The 7,949-nt window shown below is 31.9% G+C and overlaps 1 pseudogene; it reads left to right on the top strand.

Annotated features, from left to right (window-relative positions):
* Positions 1 to 5,283: 5,283 nt before the first annotated feature.
* Positions 5,284 to 5,401, top strand: LOC120586431 (uncharacterized; annotated as a pseudogene).
* The last annotated feature ends 2,548 nt before the right edge of the window (positions 5,402 to 7,949 follow it).

Below are 7,949 nucleotides of genomic sequence, written 5' to 3'. Positions count from 1 at the left end.
ACAAGAAAAGCATAGAGATTCTGAAGCATTTTAAACTTCTAGAAAGTATACTAACATATAAATTATATAAATTTTATATAGACACTATAGAAATACAATATGCTCTATAGCGCCTAAAAGAGTAGATGATGCTTCAGGGAAGAAGAGTATAAGAAGAAAGAAGTACCTTTGGGAAACTACATAGTAAATAGAAAAAGAAGGAGCATGGAGAATTTAGGTTCCTGCAATAAAACAGAATATAAAAAAGGAAAAATACATAGCTATTATTTTATGCTACCTTCCACACAAACAAAAAGCAAAATTCCCCATACTTCAACACTCTGACAGCTCACTTTAAAGAAGAATCCCACAAATCAGCTGAAAGTACCTCTCCCAAAACATCTCACTAATTACAAAGGGAAAGATAATAATTTACACTGGAGAAAACTGGCAGACACTCTTTTAACCAAGTGGTTAAATTAAAGTCACCACTAATGGAGCACATCAGTAAATGCAGTGTGTCTCCTGGTCTGCAATACTGAGAAGAATGCCGAATCTATTTTGCAATATTCCTGTAAGAATACACTACCTGAACTGAGTTATGAAGACACAGCTCAAGAACCTAATTGAAAAGATATTCTACATAAGATAATATAAGATAATGGTATCCTGTCTGCAACTTATTGACTAATGATTCAAAAAAAAAAAAATAGAGCAGAAGGAGAGGGAGAGGGATAGACAATGCAGTTCAAAATTTATAGCAAATATAGTAGAACACTGGCATTGCAGGAAGTGGGTAAATATTCATATAGAAAAGTTTTATACTATTCTTATAACCTTCCTATAAGTTTGAAACTACATCAAAATAAATTTTTGGAAAAATCTAAATGGAAACTAAAAGTAATGCTAGAAATACAGCAATAATTATAATTATAAAAATTTAAAACTCATATAGTAAAATACTTATATATGATGTTATTTGTAGAGTTTAACATACATATATCTTCCCAAATTAGTCAATTAAATTTTTTTTTTCCAAAATGAAGGGAACATTTAAATAATTGTTCATTGTTAAGTCACAAAAAAGTATCAATAAATTTTAATTGACTATCAAAATTAGGCAAGTTCTAGTATGTTTAGAGACTTAAACATGCAATCTTAAATATGTAACTTATGAATTTACTCTATGTTAGTACTAAGTTTATTCAAAAAATTTATATAAAATAGATTATTGTAGACCCCTTCATATATAAACATACATATACATACATATTTTGAGTTAACCATGAATATACCAATTAAGTAAGCAACATATATTATTAGTACTTAAAAATCTATCACTAATGTTTGGTTTTTGGTCCAACATGACAAGTCATCACTCCTATCCTCATAAAAAGAAAGAAAACGGAAAGACTGAACATATCATGGATATGTTACAAGGAATGTTAAAAGAAAAACATTACAAAAAAATTGAAGGGACAATGCAAGCAGAAGAGCCAGACTGGGATATAGTGGTACTTTTGGAATTATTAGACTAGGAATTTAAAATATCTTTATTTAATATTAAGAGCTCTAATGGAAAAAAGTGGGCAGCAAAATAAAACTAATGGATGATATATGCAGAGAGATGGGAATTCTAAGAAATAGTCAAATTAAATGCTAGAAACAAAAACACTACAACAGAAATGAAGAATACTTTCTGTGGACTCAGAAGTAGACTGGACACAGCTGAGCAAAGAATAAGTGATGTTGAAAATGTATCAATAGAAATTTCTCAACCTTAAAGAAAAAATGACTAAATAAAGTAGGACAGAATATACAAGAACTGTGGAACAATTACAAAAGATATAAAATACAAATAATGTGTGTAGCAGAAGAAGAAAGAGAAAAAAGGACAAAGATATTTGAAGAAATAATGACTGAGAAATTCCCACAATTATTGACAGACACCAAATCACAAATCCAAAAAGCTCAGGGAACTCCAAGTAGGATAAATACCAAAGAAACCACAGCTAAACATATCATATTCAAACTATAGAAAATGAAAGGCAAACAGAAACTTCTAAAGGAAGCCATCACTGGGGAAAAGACCTTACCAAACAGTAATAAAGAAAAGAATTATGTCTCACTTCCCTAGAACTTAAGCAAGAAAGGAGTAGAGAGAAATTAAAGTGTTATTAAAGGAATAAAAGAAAAACCTCAATAAAAGAAAAAAAAAAACACTTCAAAATCTATAATTATATGTTTAGCAAAAAGAAATCTTACAAGAGTAAAGAAGTAATCATTCTTAGAAAAATGAAAATTAAAGGAAATTGTTGACAATTAGCCTGATTTACAAGAAAAGTTCAAAGGTTTTTCAGAAAGAAGAAACATGATATAGGTTAAAACTCAGATCAACATCAAGGAAGGGTGTTAGAGAAGGAATAAATGAAGGTAAATAATTTTTTCTTTTCCTTAGTTGATATAATAGATTATTAAAAATCATAATAACAAAAATATACTCAATGTCTATCACATAAGTATAAGTGAATGAATGACAGAAATGATACAATGAACAGGAGGGAAGAATTAGGAATATTTTGTTCTTATAAAATAATACAATACCCATGAAGTGGAATAGTATTATTTAAAAATAAACTTATGTTAGTCGTAAATTTGTATTAAAAACTCTAGGGCAATCACTAAAAATTGTCGTAAAGAGGTATAATTCGTATGCTAAGACAAGAGAGAAAATTGAATCATTTAAATGCTCAGTTAAATGCACTAAAGTTTGAAGAGTGGAAGACATAAAAAAGGAACAAAAAAATAGACTATAATTAGAAAATAGTAACAAATATGGTAAATATTGATCGAACTATATCAATACTCACTTTCAATGTCAATGGTAAAAAATATACACCCATTAGAAGATACTGTCGGAATAAATAAAAAAACAAGATCTGACTATATATTGTCTACAACAACCTACTGTAAATATAAAGACATAAAAAAACTGGAAACAGTGACTTCAAGGTTATACTATAAAGCTATAGTCCTCAAGACATTGTGATTTTGAAGAAAAGGACAAGTGGATTGATAAAACAGAGTAGAGAGCCTTGAAATAGACACACAATGTAGCCAGCAGATCTTTGACAAAGAACAAATGACAATCCAGTGGGAAAAGCATAGTCTTTTCAAACGATGGTACTAGAGAAACTGTGTAGACATGCAAAAAATGAAATGAACCTTTTTAGATACAGCACTCAAAGCGTGATACATAAAAGACTACTGATAAAGTTTGACTTCATTAATTATGAACTTCTACTTTTTGAAAGATGCTGTTCAGAGAGTAAAATGACAAACCACAGACTATGAAAACATATTTGAATGTCTGATAAAGAACTGCTATCCAGAGTATGAAAAGAACTCTTAAAACTGAACAGTAAAAAAGAAAAACACAAGAGGCAAAATATCTGAACACCTCATCAATGACAGATGGAAAAATAAGCATATTAAAAGGTGCTCGGCATCATACGCTGTTAGAGAAATAGTGAAAATTAAAATAATGTGATAACAGTATACACCTACTAGAATGGCTAAAATCCAAAACCACATGCAGTACTGGTGAGAACTCGGAGAAATATGAATTGTCATTTGTTGATGGTGGGAATGCAAAATGGTACCCACTTTATATTTTGCTGCTTGGGAACACCGTTTGGCAGTTTCTTGCAAAGCTAAATATCAGCTTATCATACAATCCAGCAAACATTTGTCTAAACATTTACCCAAATGAATTCAAACATATATCCACACAAAAACCTGCACATAAATGTTTATAGTAGCTTGACTCATAATAGTCAAAATTAGAAGTAACAAAAATGTCCTTAAATAGGTGAATAAATTTTAAAAAATAAGAAAAGAAAAAAATGAGCTATCAAGCTTCATAAAGACAATGAGGAACCTTATATGTACGTCACTGTATTAGCTTGCTGAGCGGCCATAACAAAAATACCACAGACTGGATGGCTTAAACAACAGAAATTTATTTATTTTTTCACACTACTGGAGACTAAAAGTCCAATACGAAAGTATCACCAGGTTTGGTTTCTCCTAGGGCCTCTTTCCTTGGCTTGCAGATATCTGCCTTATCCCTGTGTCTTCACATGCCCGTTCCTCTGTGTCTGTCTGTGTCCTATATTCTCTTCTTATAAAGACATCAGTCGTATTGGATTAGGGCTCCATCCTTATGAATTCATTTAGCCTTAGTTACCTCTTTAAAAGCTCTATGTCCAACTATAGTCATATTGGGAGGCAAGGCTAACACATACAAATCTTGGGGGACACACTTCAGTCCATACAATTGCTAAGTGAAAGAAGCCAGTCTAAAAAAGCTACCTGCTATTTGATTCCAACTATAGGATATTCTGGAAAAAGCCAAAGAGTAGTAAAAGGATAGTGGTTATCAGGTTCAGGTGGATGTGATGGGATGAATACGAGAAGGCATTTGTGAAGCAATGGAACAATTCCCTATGCAACTGTATTGGTGTGTCTGTGACATTATTCATATGTCAGACCCATTGGAACTGTACAACACAGAATGAACTGTAATGTAAACTATGAACTTTAGTTATTAACGATATATCAACATTAGTTTATCAGTTGTAACAAACGTACCACATTGATGCAAGGTGTTAATAATCGGAGATACTATGTGTAGAAGGAGATACAGAAACTGCACTTTCTGTGCGACATTTCTGTAAACTTAAACCTGTCCTAAAAAATGAAATCCAATGAAAAAAAATTATCACTGCAAACTAAATTTTTTTATGTGAGATATACAAGAATGTTTACTTATTTCAATCAACATGTAGAAAAATTATAAAAAGTAAATGTTAATTTATAATCCAAGTTTTTATTTAAGAACAGAAAATAAATGGAGAGTCAACTCAGTCACCATTTTCTATACACGATCGTTAGCAAATGCCACCTGTGTTGGTGAATGTTCCATATCATTCCTGTTAAAGTCATAAGCAAACAGCATCTGCTCACACTGACCATCTCTGTTCACCATCACATTGGTGGCAACAACCAATGCAATAAGAGATTTTAGGAGTTTTCAAACAAAAATGGAATTCGATAAGAAAAATTATATTTAGAGAAAATTTTTTCTATACAGAAAACCCAAGTGAACATACAAATGATAAGACATAATAAAAGAATTGACTAAGTACATGATCACCATTAAAATTTAAAATGAAAAGAAACCAATAGCATTTTTGGATAGCAATAAGAAAAATACAGAAGAAAAATAGTACAAGAATTACTGCCTACGGCCATGCTACCCTGAACAAGCTTGAAGCCGTCAGATTCAGAAGCTAAGCAGGATCAGGCCTGGTTAGTACTTGGATGGGAGACCACCTAGGAAAACCAGGTGCCGTAGGTGTAAAAAATGAAAAAATAAGGGATCGTAAGCTGACAAAATCCTTGCAATCTGTGAGGTCAACCAAGGGTTACCTCGCCTAAAAAAAAATAAAAAAAAATTCATACAATGGGATAGATTTTGATGCTCTATGCGTGTTTGTGTGTATGTGTATGCGCATGTGCATACATGTGGGATTTTTAAAGATAAAGCGTATCAGTATTGGGATATATATTTAATTTAATTTCAACATAATTAGATTGGGTTATTTTCGGTTGAAATTTATTTTCTCTATATAATCTGGTACAATATATTGTGCATAGTACAAGAATAAGTAACCCAAAATTAATTACTTTATAAATATTTATCTTCATTTTGTTTCTCTTTACATTAATATAAATAACTAATGTTAAGATAGTTATTAAGATAAATTTTCTTAAGATAAAGAAAATTAGTGTCGTTCTAGTTTTAATTTTTTAATTTAAGGTAAATTTAGAAAATTGCGTTACATCTCCCAAAGTTTTGTATGTTTTCTAATAGAGGACTAAAAGACTTTATCCAACATTAACAGGATTTTAATGTATTTCTACGAGAGTAGCCTTATTATCTATCTCTAAGTTTATCCAACATGAACAAGCTTTGCAATGCCCACAGCCACACCAATATTTTAAGCTTATGGGTAAAAATGCAGACAAATTAAAATTTAATTTTTCCCCACCCTGAAATGACATTGTCCCTGGACCTTTTGTTAACAACTCACAAAAGAATTTCAAGATTATATCACTTGATCTTATATTTTTGGAGGGAAAATAAGAATGTGTCTACTTTAGCCTCTTGTTCATGAATTACTCTACATCTATTTGCCAAAATATTATACAGAACAAAGTAGAATTGACTTATTTATCTTTTCTTTTATTACTCCTTGCTTCCAGAAACACAGCAGTAACAAACACATATACCTAGAGAAAGTTGAAATGTGTCAAATCATCAGCTTTCCATTGTCTTATTACTAAGCTGAAACCCAGATGGAAAGAGAGCACATTATATTACCAAGTAATTTAAAATGACAACGTAAAAAGATCTGAAACTGGTAATTGGGAACATTGATTGACCTTTAAATATAGTTCTCAGGCTTTGTTTCTGTCCGTAAAATTCGTGCTGACAACATACATCCTGAAACACTCTAGCCACTGAAGATGCTGGAGTCAAGAGATAATAAATATCGTTTTAAGGAAAGGTAAATATATCATTCAACTTGGTGAAAGATATGATTCATGAGTTACAGTTCAATTATCTACAGGTGTATTGTTCAGTCAATATGCACTTCACCTCCAGTCCCTGGAGGCAGAAAGAAAAGCATCACATCCAATACTACTCTGATATCACAGCCTATTCATGGAGAATTACTTTGATAAATTTTCAACAATTTGTCTTTTTTATACATTAATTAAAACACTGTCAGATGATTACACATTTGATTGAGTAAAACATAATAAGGACTCTATATTTTTAAATGTAGAATGGTATTTATTTTTGAAGGGGACCATTTAGGCTCGGCCTGTTAGGTGTAAGTTATCATTCTTTATTAACCTGGATAGCATTACATTCATCAGAAGAAAATTCCCATTTTTAAGGGTATGCCTCATAAAACTGTAAAAGGCATCTGAATATGATGAAAGATTAGGCTATTTGCTCATGAGAGTCTATCAAAATGTAGTTTCAAATTAAATTTAAGATAGTCGGATTTATGGGTTGTGCAATATGGTTAAACAATGTTGCACTGTAGGGTCTTAGGGATATTTCATAAAGAACTTTGGCCTCAACGTGCCACCAAGTACCCTAGTCAGTAATATTCCTGAGGTACATTACACCACAGAGTTGTGAATGTATAAATCATGGCCTGTCAGATATTTCACTAAAAGGGTTCTAAGATTTTCTGAATTTACCGCAACTCTTGTCACATGGCAGCATCATTCACTTTTTGTGAATCACTCACATCCATGACATCTGTCTTTGCTACTATTTATTTGATTAGTGGACATTTACTTGTGTCCAAAACATCCATGGAGGCTTTTGGTTCGTGCCAAAATGTCCTCGACCATGTGTCATAACCAGCTATGCCACCCAGTCAAGAAGGGTTGTTATTGTCAGTACAGCCACAGCACAGTTATTAGACCAGTAAAATATCATAGTTTTTTTTATGTATTAATCACCAAAAGTAAAAAATATATTTGGTGTATTTGAATCTATGGAAGTCTTCTAAGCATGGACGTTTTTGACAGGACCAAATGTCAAAGGCCATTTGACATAGACCATATGTGATCATGGGCATCTCTGATGGGACCAAATTTCAAGGACCTTCGAGGATGGACCAGATGTCTCCATGGACATTTCAGATAGGACCAAATATACTGCAAGCATTAATTTTGATCTTGCCTTTTGTCTTTTGGTGAGCTTTTCCATTCTTTTTCTAGATGGCTTCCTTCTGTTATCTGTCAAGAGGATAGGACATGATATTTCAGTGCAATGCACTGAGGGAGTGCATCATTCATTTGCAAAGTCTTGATGTCAA

Source organism: Pteropus medius, unplaced genomic scaffold, assembly GCF_902729225.1.
Source record: "Pteropus medius unplaced genomic scaffold, Ma_sr-lr_union100, whole genome shotgun sequence".
NCBI lineage: Eukaryota > Metazoa > Chordata > Mammalia > Chiroptera > Pteropodidae > Pteropus > Pteropus medius.
The sequence above is the reverse complement of the archived record's forward strand: the minus strand, read 5'-3'. Positions and strand labels throughout refer to the sequence as shown.